This window comes from Ambystoma mexicanum, chromosome 10 (genome assembly GCF_040938575.1).
Source record: "Ambystoma mexicanum isolate Mex_15411 chromosome 10, UKY_AmexF1_1, whole genome shotgun sequence".
In the NCBI taxonomy this organism is placed as follows: Eukaryota; Metazoa; Chordata; class Amphibia; order Caudata; family Ambystomatidae; genus Ambystoma; species Ambystoma mexicanum.
Window position 1 is genome coordinate 699,310,687 of NC_090932.1, and position 13,331 is coordinate 699,324,017.

Sequence of the window (13,331 nt, forward strand, 5' to 3'; positions counted from 1 at the left end):
GTAAAGGCGCGCCCCACGCCGGGCCCTGCACACGCAGTCTCTGTTACTGCCAGGCCCTTCGTTTGTACAGGTCGGGTGGAGGAGCTCGCCACCAGCCGCTAAACCAGTCGCGGGATGAGTGAGGGCAAGAGGAACACAACACTCACCGGCACAGGCTCCCATTGGGGGCAGGGCACTCAGCCGGTCCCCGTCGGCAGGCCACGCCGGCCTCCATAGTCACACCGCGTCCACGTCAATTCCCTGCTCTGGCAGGCCAGGTAGCTGAATGGAGCCGGGTTCACTGCCGGGGCGAGATGCTCGCAGGATCAACCCTCCGGGTGCCGTACCTACATCCAGTACTGGGAAGAAGGAGGGGGAACCAGCTAGCCCGCCAGAGACATGCGGCATTGCAGCCACAGCAGACGTCTTTCCTTGATCAAGGTGCAGGAGGCATGGGCCGGTTGGGAGATGGTCCGTTTAATCTGAATTTTGGACCACAGCTGTCCACCACCCTGATCCGCCCGTGGGCCAGTTTCCAGATCTGGAAATGAGTCTGGACCACCACAGCAAAAGGATTTGCGCTGGCAAGACACAGAGCTGTTGTACTAGGCAGTCATCTTTGGGCTGCCCAACAGTGCCCCCGTCAATGTCTTATTTAACAGCGCAATTGACATACATGGTGTTTTGCACTGATGCAGTCTAAGAAGAAAATGAAGTATTTTGGGCAGCTATTATCTTTACCAAACTGTGGAGCATCTTTAATCCACAGAAGCATATGCATATGTGGAGCTTGTACACATCCCACCAAAAGTACCACAGTACCTAGTGGACCATTTTCTTTATTACAAATAAAATGTAACATTGCTAAAAATCGGTGAAGTAAGAATCTAGATACAATAACAGGTTCCAGGGCACACAATTCTGCTGGTGTAATTTTCTCTTCTAAAACTTCACAAACTCCAGCAAACATATGTGGCAAAACTTACTCTCACATCTCCCTTTCTCAAGACAAGCCACAGAGTGACAGAGTGACCCAGAAGTCCAGTTTTTTCAAAAACTTCAGTCATCAATTTTCTGCACCATTGTGATTTGTCGCTGTACATTATCATTTTTATGTAACAATTCTAAGACATTATTTAAGACTCTACAAAAGTACATGTCAATATTACACAAAGAATTACATTTCCCTAATAGATTTTCTTTTCTTATTTCTATGGAACGCTGTCATATATATATTCTTTGCTTTATTTTATTTTTGGATTTCTTCTCTTTCAGAAATCACATTACTTTTCACTTCATATACACGTCCACTCTCAGCAATAGCAAGAAGCACATTACATTTTTTAATGTAACTCTCTTCACTGAAAAATCTTTCTGTATGTGAAGTGTCTATCCACTCTCCTCCAAAAACATCACACATGTTAGCTTGTGTAAGTACACAAATAGATTGACATTGTTGGTAGAATCCCTTTGTGACCGTAGTCATTGGGCCTCATTACGATTGTGGCGGTAAAGCAACAATAGCACCGGTAGTGCTACAAGCGCCGTTGTTACCATGCCGCCACATTACGAGTTCTGCTTGCGGGTGTAGTTCTGCACACCTGGCCAGACCAGCAGCATCCGCGCGCAGAACTGGATGGTAGGAACGGTACTGTTATGAACCGCTGCTATCATCCTCTCCATTCCCATTGAGCTCTATGGGGGCTCAAATGGGAATGGGGACGTACCGGCTCCGGGTCTCGCACAAGGGGAATTACCGGGCCCGATGAGGTTATAATGGCCCGGTAATTCCCCTTTCGCGGGACATGGAGCCGGACCCGACTTTGGGGATAGCCATGCCTGTATAAACGGCATGGCTACATCCAACCTCGTAATGAGGCCCAATGTGTTTAAATTGTTCAACATGGCTATTAAAACATGATTAATACCAAACACAATCAAAATAGTCTAGGTACTACTAATTAGATTAAGTGTAGGAGGTAGGAGCTGTTAGATATAGTTACTACAAAATAGTATAGTTGAAAAACATACATTTCATCCATGATACCTAGTTTTCAATAGCTGTGCCTAGCAAATCTCTTATACTTCTACATTGTTTTAAACTATTATCTTTGTTAAAGCTTTCTTTACACTGGGCCTCATTACAACCCAGGCGTTAAGGGTTTAACGGCGCCGTCGGCGCCGTTAACCCTTAACGCCTGATTACCATTTTAACGCCTGCTTTTAGCAGCCGTTAAAATGCAAGGCGCTAACCCGCCTTGGTACTAATTACGGCACCGTAATTTACGGTGCCGTAATTAGCGCCTTCCCCACTCCCATTATGCCCTATGGGGCAAAAATGGGAATGGAGAAGGGTAAATGGGGAATGGGGATTTACCGCCCCACTCACCTTGGAATGGGACGGTAAATCCGCCATCCACCATGGTGTAAACAGAGTTTACACCATGGTGGTAAAGTAGGGAACTTACCGCCTGGGTTGTAATGAGGCCCACTGTGTTTACAAATACTGCAGATCACTGTTGCTTCCACCTGCTTTAAGCAACTTAATTATTAATGCATCTCCATAGCAGTCTATTCTACATGCTCCATGCCATACACCAGTGATCCCCAACATTTTGCTCGGGAGCAACATGTTGCTCGCCGCACCATAAAATGCTGCTCTCCAGTTGCTCTGTGCCATGGAGCGGAGGCCAAGAAGGAGGCACTGCACAAATCAGACTGTAATGGCAATGTAGCCTCTGCCAGGACCGTGTGGGAAAGCTGATCAAACAGCCTCCTCTGGAAGACAGACCTGATATGCCATTAGTTCTTGAAGCGTTATCAGTGTTGGCTATGGGGTAGTGAGGGAGGGTAAGGTTTAAAGTGCACACGCAGCATGGAGGAGCCTCCGTAAAATAATTAGGGCATCAGGAGAGATGAGCCCCATGACGACTACGCTAGTGCAGGTGAAAGCAAAAGTAACCGTTTATTGTTGCCCCCACCTTGGTTGTCAATGTTATGTTACATTGCACTTGCATAGTGCCTCCTGCCATAGGTTATGGTGATGAAGCATTTTGCCTGTTATAGAGGCCGAGTAAGAGTATGATAGAATAATCCGTAATGGAGGGGAGGAGGAAAGTCATGTAGATAGTTGGGATGAGGGCAAGGGATGTGGCCATGCAATGCACATAGATTTTCGTAGCAAAGCAATGATTGAGACATACATGAGGCCCAGAAATAGACCGGCATAACCATCACAGTGCAGAACATGAAAATGCTGCTGTAATAGGCATTACAAAGGCCCCTCAATTAATCTGCACTTATTGGGCCAGATCCTCTCTGCAGTTGCTGCAACACTAAACTGCATAGCACTGGTTAGTGAGCTGCTGGCTGGAAAAGGTTGACAATCTGGCCAGCAACTGTTGAAATCAACAAAATATTCCAATGTTGTATTTAAGTAGGTCGCAATGGGGCTATTCCAGAAGTTTAGCAAGTACATAAGGGGAAAATAAGTAACATGAAGGCCCAATTCTCCACGATACAAAACTTCGAATTGACTTTTTTCTGCATGCAAAATGTGTGTGCAAATGTGTTAAAAATGTCCCATACATGTTGCATTGTAATTGTGAATAAATTGCTATCTTCTTCTTATTTAACAAGTATACATACCACATGCCATGTTTGTGTCCTGGTAAAAATGGCCATCTACTGTACGTTTGCTCAGCTGGACATGTTATGATCAATGTTATTGGCCAGATGTGCTTACAAATGCACCACTTCCACTACATTTACCTTGGAGATAGCTCAAAGGAAGAGCCCCCAAATCCTTCAGTAAAATATTCTATTCCTGTGTGCTTTAATAAAAGCAGTACATACACCAAATGTTACAGGAATTCATAGGGGGAACACTCCCTACCCAAGCTTCACTGAAGTCATCTTTAAATCCTATCACGTGTGACCAGTTTTATTGGTTTTGTAAATACACCATTTGCCACAATAAATATAAAAATGTGTTTAATTAATATACATTTGCCACTAAATGTCCTAAATATGTATTATGTGAGAGCTCCAAGCACTCTCTAATGTTTAAGTGTGGCCATGTTTTTCAACAATTATACTGGCCTCCAGTCTCTACAAACCCCTGGCTTGCCACTTCATTTCCTAAACATTCCTTGCAAACACTAACTTAGGGTCAAAGGAAATTAAAGGTAATTGTATATTGCACTTGGTCTAGATTACTGTAGTATTAAGTTGCTTTAAGATATAATTTGTTTTGCAATGGTTTTTCCACCAACAGAACACCAATATGTTCAATCGAACGGCAAATGTTGCTCACCGCTCTATTTGATAAACACGTTTTTCTCCTTTTCTACAAAAGGTGGAGGACCCCTGCCATACACTTATAACAGGAAATGTGCACACGTATTATTAAACCATTCGTAAGGATTCCATTTTACACAGGGGATAGCTTCATTAGGGTACATTGCTTAATGATTTCGTTCAATTAGTACTAGGCTACTTTCATTAGCACACTGTATTATGGGAACAGAGTGAGTTTAGCACATACTGAGCCTTGTGTAACATAAAGCATAAGTGTGCATAATAAGAATGTATTATAGGAATCTAATTAAGGTGTACAGGGTTTTGCAAATATGATTTAGCGAGAAGTTTTGGTGTCCAATTTCTAACAGCTTCAGTTGGTAGAGTGAATGGTGAGGGATTATACCTTCCCTAAAAAGGTTTCTATGTTGTACATGGTATACTTTAATGTGAGAATGGCTTTAATATTATTATTATTAGTATTAGTATTATTATTATTATTTTTATTATTATTAGTAGTAGTAGTAGCAGTAGTAGTTGTTGTTTTGTATTTATTGAACGTGGCTTATCTTGCACACGCATGCCAAACAGTGTCTACAATAAAAAAAGAAAACAACCTGGCTATCACATCAGCATTGCTGCTAGCATGTTCTCAGTTTGCATTATAGAATTCAAACATGAAATATACAGAATAGATGGAATTGTGACCATCTCATCTAGCCCCCACAACCAAATTTCAAAATTGTGGCAACAACACTTTTAGAAATACTCACTATTAGCATATCATGTCCCCACATATTATATTCACTCTAGAACATCCATAAGCAAGGCTTCACTGCATTCCAATCATGCTACATTTCACTATCAGATAATTCTATGGCAAAAAGGAGAAATAAAATGCTACTTCCATTTACAGTACTCCCCTCTTCTGTTGGTCACAAATCACACAGCATGTGTGCTATAATATGTTCATGATATTACCCACAATTGAAAGACACTGAACCTGCACCTTTTCAAACGTTCTAAACTGCAACACCCATAAGCCATCACTATTCACTATACCAACGGAACCTGTTAGAAATTGCACACCAAAACATCTCGAAAACATTTCACAATCCTAAACACCTTCATTAGACTGCTGTAATGCATTCCTGCTACATACGCTTGCAGTAACCTACACCATGTCATATAGAAGCCAAACAAACCAACTAACACTACCTGCTCTTTTCATATCATAAAGTGTGCTAATGATAGTAACCTAGCACCAACAGAAGGGAAGCATTATAAAATTCCAACAATTTTCAGTTGTCACTAGGCATGGCAATTGCATTTCTAAATATAGGGGATAATTCATGGAATAAATGTGCGCCGAAATCAGTGGCACAAGCTGGCGTAAGCGTGAAAAAGCCGGCGCACGCGTGCGATTCATGGTCGGCCCTGCGCGTGTATTTTCCGGGATGTGCGCCAAATCCGTGCGTAGCGCGCACCGGCGCACACCGGCGCACACGTCACTTCCACATCCCGAACACCGTGCGTGACGCACACAGCGAAAGCACACAACATAAGCGCACACATCAAAAAGGGGGCGGAAAAGGGGCGGAACACGCGGAATGGGGAACAACGCGTGAAAATAAGGGCGTAACTGGGTAAGTACCACTGGGAAGTACACGGAACGCCCACATGTACTCGAACTACACGTATTCATGGAATCGAATAGGGAAAACCCGCACACGTCAAAACACACGCACACACACAATTACAACCGCCACACGAAAGCAGGCAGAAGCGCCCCCACACAGCATAAAAGTGCGCGCAAACAACAAAAAAGCATATACAGCTATGATGAATGTCCCGTTCCTCGCAGCAGTGATCGTGGGACATCGCAGGCGGAGGAGAATAGCCAGGCCAGCCTTTTTGGGATGCCTGATGACCAGGTCTATGGCAGGTATAGGTTTCCACCTCATATCATCCTAGAGCTGGTCAGGGAGTGGGAGGATGAACCTACACCAGGTGTTGGCAAACTTCACTGCACACACCTCAGTCTGAAGGCACATATACATGCCCAGAACACCTGCAGAAAGGCAGGCCGTGGTCCTGGACTTCTCCAGGATGGCACACTTCCCCAAAGTTCTTGGTGCCATAGATTGCACCCATGTGGCCCTACGTCCACCTAGGGCCACTGAGCACATCTATCAAAACTGCAAGCAGTGGCATTCCATCAACGTGCAGGTGGTATGTGATGCCAAGGGAATCATCACCTCTGTCTATGCAAACTATCCAGGGTCCACCCATGATAGTTTCATACTCAGAATGTCCGCCCTGAGCCGGGCCCTGGAAGCTGGGAAGCATGGCGACACATGGCTCCTAGGTGAGTACAAATGCCTGTGCACATGCATACATGTCACACACAGACAAATACACCAGCCCAACTAATGACAACCATTATCACCTTACCCGGGGACAGTGCCTACCCTCTGAGCACCTACATGATGACGCCCATATGGAACCCCACCACACCACCCCAGGTCAGATCCAACACAGCACATATTGCAAACAGGGCCATAGTGGAGCACACATTTGGAGTGCTCAAGTCACGCTTCTGCTCCCTTGACCGCTCCGGTGGACAGCTACTATATGCACCCCAGTAGTGTGCAGGATCATTGTGGCAGCATGTGTCCTGCACAACGTTGCAACACGGTATGGTGTACGAGTGGACATGGTGGTGCCCCCACATCCCCAACCACACGCACAGGCGCTGCGCATGGGAGGGGAAAGGGCATGTGGTGAGGCAGCCCGTACCCAGCTTGTGGCCACATTTTACACCTAAACTCCAACCCCTGCGGAGTGCACACAGGCCTGGCACACACCAGGTCACAATTGATGATGAGAAAGGGACAGTTAACTGTCACTACCATACCACCCTGAGAATGTGTATACGCAAGTGCCACATTGTGTGCATCCCTACCTAATTAAACACAACCAATTCCATGTGACCAAAGGGAGCACATGCAAGGCATTCCCCCCCCCACCTTGCTAAACAGGGCATGAAAGGACTGGCATGCCACCCAAACCTTCCCAACATTCCTGAACCCCGACTGCCACACCATACCATGGTATGCAACGGCAAAACATCCAACCATATGCACAACACATGACACAATAGTCATGAAGTGCCACGTGAGAAATGTAAATAGGCACCAGACAATTGTACCTGACATGGAATCGGAAGAAATGAGTTTCCAAAACCTTACACCCTGAAAACGGTGGCACAAATGCATGCCACCAGTGGTGCAACCAACACAAGTCAGAATACCTGTTGCTATGCACATTGGACAATTGCAAATTGCCATATCAAACACCGCACACTGGACAGCACAGTGAGTGCGCATTGCATATGTGAAAACCCTTTTGCATCATTTTAAAAAATGGCATTCAACCAAATAGTACCCTGTCATGCATGTACACGATCAATGACTTGGAAGTGAACATGGATTGTCGTGACACAGCATGCTTGAGAAGGCAATCAGGGTGCACGCGTTTGCATGGTGTCAATGTAGTTGTGGGGGCGTTGCCTAAGTGTATTTGTCTGTAGGGACATGCCTAGAATACATGCATGTGAAATGAAGTGAGTGCCAGTGTCCCGTACACAGCACATGTGAACATCGCACCAAGGACCCCCATGTGTGTTAAACCACACCCATCCCCGAAACCTCAAAATAAAGCACTACAGTGCATCAGCCATTGACCAGCAGAACATATCATGTACAGAGTACCCCACAACGGCAATGGCAGACAGTGACCCATTACTGAATCATAGAAATCCAAAATATGACCTACACACAAAGTGCATCAACGCGCATCAATGAGGGAGGGAAAGGGAGAAGAACAGTACATTCCTACATGTCCTTCAAACAGTCCACAGTGTGATAATGAACTGGAAAAGCAAAGTAAATATTACAAGTGCCTGGAACAATAAGGGAGAGTCTAGGGAGGGAATGTTGGATGACATAACTAGCATCAACATTCCTATGCCTGACAACAATAGTTGCAGTGCTGGCGTCACATAAGGAGGTGAGTGAGGGAAGAGGGGGGAAGAGGTGAGGAGAGTAACAAAGCAAGTGACAAACTGTGATAGGTCTACAAAGAATCAAGATACTGCTGCGGAGGGGGAGAAGAAAGACAGAAGGGAAAGGGGGAAGACATGACCTGTAATGAGTGGTGGAGGGACTAATGATAAAAGTAACTGGAAAAATTATACTTAAATACACAAAAGTGTGTTGTGGAAGGACGGAGGCAGAAGGGCAAATGTCTGCAAAGAACATGCGCCTACGTATCACCATGCACGATGGCAATTGGGGTAGTGCTTGAAAATGACAGCCAGAGTACAATGAGGAGGGTAATGGGTGGTGGAGAGGGAGAGGAAGGAGAGAAGGGAGGAGGAGACCAAGCTCAAAATGACTAATGGGGTAGATGGTGAAAGAAAGCACACACAGGGGGCAGAGGGAAACCTGACGGTGCAGGAGAGTAGGGGATGTGATGATGAGGGGGGAGACAGAGGGACACTGACAGGAGCAGGGGAGACAGGGGGGCATTCAAGTGACTGAGAAGGCATGTGGACAGGTCTAGACAGGGCCTCCTTTGTGGGCTTTTGGTAGTGGTGGCAGGCTCAAGCATCCTGGTTGGCCGGATTGTCACAAGGACCAAATGCAAGCAGTGGGAGGGGGGAGCAGGTCCAGGACACAAACAGGAAATTGAAATCATGAAAAATGCAGTCCTACCTCAGATGGCACATCCAAACACCAGCCAGGCTAGAAAATGGCCAAAGTGGTGCTAGCAAGGAATGGGTGGTTGTTGAAATAGGTGGTGACAGGGGTAACTCAGCGTGCAGCCTTCATGTGACATATCAAAATCACTGGCGGGAAATTGTCCCAATTCAACATTCTCAGCACATTGACCCCTCCCACCATCAGTGTGTTGTACGCAGCCAAAGGGTGCATGGTACCAGCTACAGCAGGAAGTGCATCAACATAGACAGTCAATACATAACAAACATCTCAAGCAACATGATGAAATGCACAGTCAGCATAATACTCACCAAAGTGAAGTGCAGACATGCATTGGAGAAACCATCTGGAATACCCACTAGGGGTGTACACACAAGTAGAACTGCAGACTGGCCACAGATATGACAGATGTCCAATGCCCATGTGTGATATGCTGTTACACCGAGCCATCCTTGCGAGCCCATGGAAAAGGGAAGCAGGAGTAGCATATGTGTCAGGACCCCACGCAAAACACATACCCAAGACAAGCCTGAATGGGCCCAGCTGGAACACACAGTGGATGCCTTCCGATGCCACAAAGCACCACACTGTCACATGCATGTACAATAGACAAAATAAAATTGAAAAAAAAAGAATTCCAAAGAAAATACAAATTATATAAAATAATCAATTGAAATAAAAAAATGAAAAGAGTAATGAAAGAAAGAAAAACAAAATCAATAAAATTTAAGAAAACCAGAAAAAAACATAACAAATAAAAAGCTAAGTGAAATCATTGTAAAAGAACAACAAAATAAAGGGAAACAAATGAAAAATGAAAATAAAAAGATAACATACTACCAAAGGTCCAGGGTGCACCTCAACACCCACATGTGTAGATGTCGAGGTAAAAAAAACGAAAAACACTGGGCTCAGCGCCTGCACGGCCCGACCTATGTGGGAGATGGGTTGTCATTGTCATCCTCTGGATCTAAATCAGTAGGTGGATATGGTGCAGTTGACTCACCACGTCTAGCTACGCCTTGACCCTCAATGGCAGCAAGCATGCAGGTCTGGTAAGCCAGGTCCTGGCGGGAAACGAGAATGAGGTCATCATGCATTACCTCACGTGTCACACGTGCTTTCTCCAGCAGGGATTGACGTGTGAGACGGAGTTCTGCTTGCATGGCCTCACATGACAAACAGAGTGACTCCCGGCTTGGACCGAGTTCAGCCGAGATGGTTCTTTCAAGCTGTACCATCCTGTCTTCTGTCCGCCTACTCTCGTCCATCATGAGGTCAGCTAGAATAGATCGGAGGGCTTGTTGTTCCACCCTCAGGGCCTCACGGTGTGCCTCTGCTTGAGCATTATGTGTTTCATGCAGAGCCACCATTTCAGCCCGGCGTGCCCTGTCAGACGGCGCCATGCCTAGCCTGAGTGAGCGGCACGTGGACTGCGTAGCCCGCTGGTGGAGCACCATTTGCCTTACAGAAGGGAGGATGGAATGGGCCACACTTAGTATACCTTAGGCAATCATCTCAACTGCTCCCCCCCTGTTGCTGTGCTATGGCGATCATGGAACGCTCCAACGCATTTGACCCCGGTGGCACACGGCCGCCGTGTTGCCGGACACCACACCTGCTGGGCCCAAGGAGCTGTGGTCCTTGCTGGGTTGGTGCCACCCACGGCTGCAGGACTGCATCCCTCGTCGACCTGATGCCCCAGGAACAGGACCAACTGGTGTCGAGTGTGACTGTGCACCCGTAACCACCACAGGCAGTCATTCCAACCCTGCCTGGCCCCCTACCGCAGGTGTCGCAGACAGAAGACCATCCAACAAAGGATCACTTACCGGCGATGACACGTCATGATGCAGATCCGGCTCAACATAGTGGTCAGCGGATACATCAGAGCCTGACTCAGAGTCAGCTCTGGACATGATGGCCTGGAACACCTGTGGGTTCTCGTGGGCTGCCACCCCACAACCACCACTGGTGCTTGGTTGGTCATCTGAACTGATCACCGTGTCTGGGATGACATCTTCATCCTCTGCCGCCAGTGCGTCATCACCTGCAACATAAAGAAAAGAAACAAGGACACGCATGTCAGTAGGACATACCACACACATACAGTTCACAACATTGACAGCCAAATAATGAAACAGCCATGTCACAGGCAACTCAAACCACAATATGCATCCAGCGGCATTGCAATGCAAGGCCATCCCAAAAGCAGAAAATGATGTGTGCAAAATGTGAAGGCAACACATGTATTGCTTGTTGCACATCACCTGCATCACACACAACCTCTAGAAGGCATATATCGAATGCCAAAATGAGAGATGGGAACAAATAGTCGTCACCTAGCATAAGCATGTGTGAACAAACAAATAGACACAGCTAGAAATCTAACCTAACACACCATGATACATGTAACATGCATGTTCATGTGCAGCACTCAACTACAATCAACTATGCACAGTACATGTGTCATATGAGGCACCTACACTAGTGCCTTTCCATACTGTGAAAGGAGGGACATGGGTACATAAATGTCAGGTCAACATCACACAGCACCACCATGATTGCATGTTGAAGGGCTTAACTTGGCACATGAGTGGGTGTGTGCGGTGCAGTGCATGTGTAGCCCCTCAACTTACAACATCAACAGGTACGTAGTGATGGCAATATTGACATATTATGGCAGTTTAATGGCCATTCCAGCCATCATGTGCAAATGGCATGCATCAGGTAGCATGGTTTCCGTGAAACACCTTCCCTCTGGCCAATACCGTGAGGCACTGCATGGCAATGACATTTTCCACGCAGAACTGTGCATTGGCAGACAGTGTAGACGTGTGTATATTGCATTTCCTCATTCAAATGTCATTACAGCCGATGAGAAGTGTACATGATGGAGGAGAGGTGAGGAACCATCCATAGTACATCCATGCATGTAGAAGACAACACCAGTTGAAAAGAGACTGTGGGCCTGTAACAGAGGGAGCCATGTGCATGATACATATGTGCACAGCCTAAAGTCGTGCATGATGACACACAGACCTACAGTGAGCATGACATGGCTGTCCAAATGAGATGACACTTGGATCATCCTGGACAAATACAACAATGAGCAGGTGGTCAAGGGGCATACATGGAATGAACATGTAACATGATCGTGCACATATGTGCATGGGGAGTCACTGCCATCAGCACACTCAGAGTGAGCCACACTGCACCAATGACAAAGCATGTGTATGACATGATGTGACATCTAATCAAGCTTGCACTCGTATACAAGTGGCTCTGAGCGCAAACAAGCAAAGGGAGGGGAACAAGGGAGAAAAGGAATTCAAAACAACTATCATACTGGGCACAGTGACATTGAGAACACGTAAGTGCATGGAGAAGGGATAAAGGGTTGAAGACCCAGGAAGGGGGAGAAGAGTAACGTGCCAAACAGAGGAGACCAAAGAAGGAAAATGAAGTCCAATGATAGAATGTCCATTCAAAAAGTGGTAGTGCAGCCAGCAAGTGGCAAGTGCAAGATGATTTGGACAGGGCAAATCTGATGAGTGCAGACAAAGGGTGCTAGACCCATTGATATGGGAGGCCTGTAGGCAGTGCAGCAGGGAGGCAGGGTGAGCAGGTACCTGATCCGATGGACAGAGTGTGTGCAGGGGCACAGTGCCAACAGAGAAAACTGTTCAGCTGGGTAGAAGAGGGGCTAATGCAGGAGCAAGTAGGAAGGTGTTTAGGTGCTTACAGAAGCAGATATATTTCTCCTCAAGTTTCAACGTGGCCAGTTGGCTGTTCAAAAGTGAGCTCCCAGCTGTACACACAGATCTGCTCCTACCTTGTTTAGTCAATTAACAACTGACCGTGAGGGGGTAGAGGAGCAAAGGACTCAAGAGGGGAGGAATTGGTAGAGGAATTGTTGAAGGTATTTTGTACCCAGTCCCAACAAATCCTTGTGCACAATGCAGAGGGTCTGAAGTATCATCCTTAGATCCACTGGTAGCCAATGAAGGGGTTACAGAGCTGGAAAGATAGGATCCCAGGGCTTCAGGCCAAGGACAAGTCTTGCAGTCCTGTACTGGATTAGTGGTGGAGAGTGGAGTGTGGAGGCAGGTTGAATATTGAAAGCGACTGTCAGAGTACCCCAACCTTGAGTAAACCAGAGCTTGTCAGACTGTGAACATGTAGGAGAATGTTAGGAAAGGCACAATACCCTTGAGGAAGTGGAGCAAGAAGGTAATCCATCTCAATATACCTCACAGATGTGTGTGT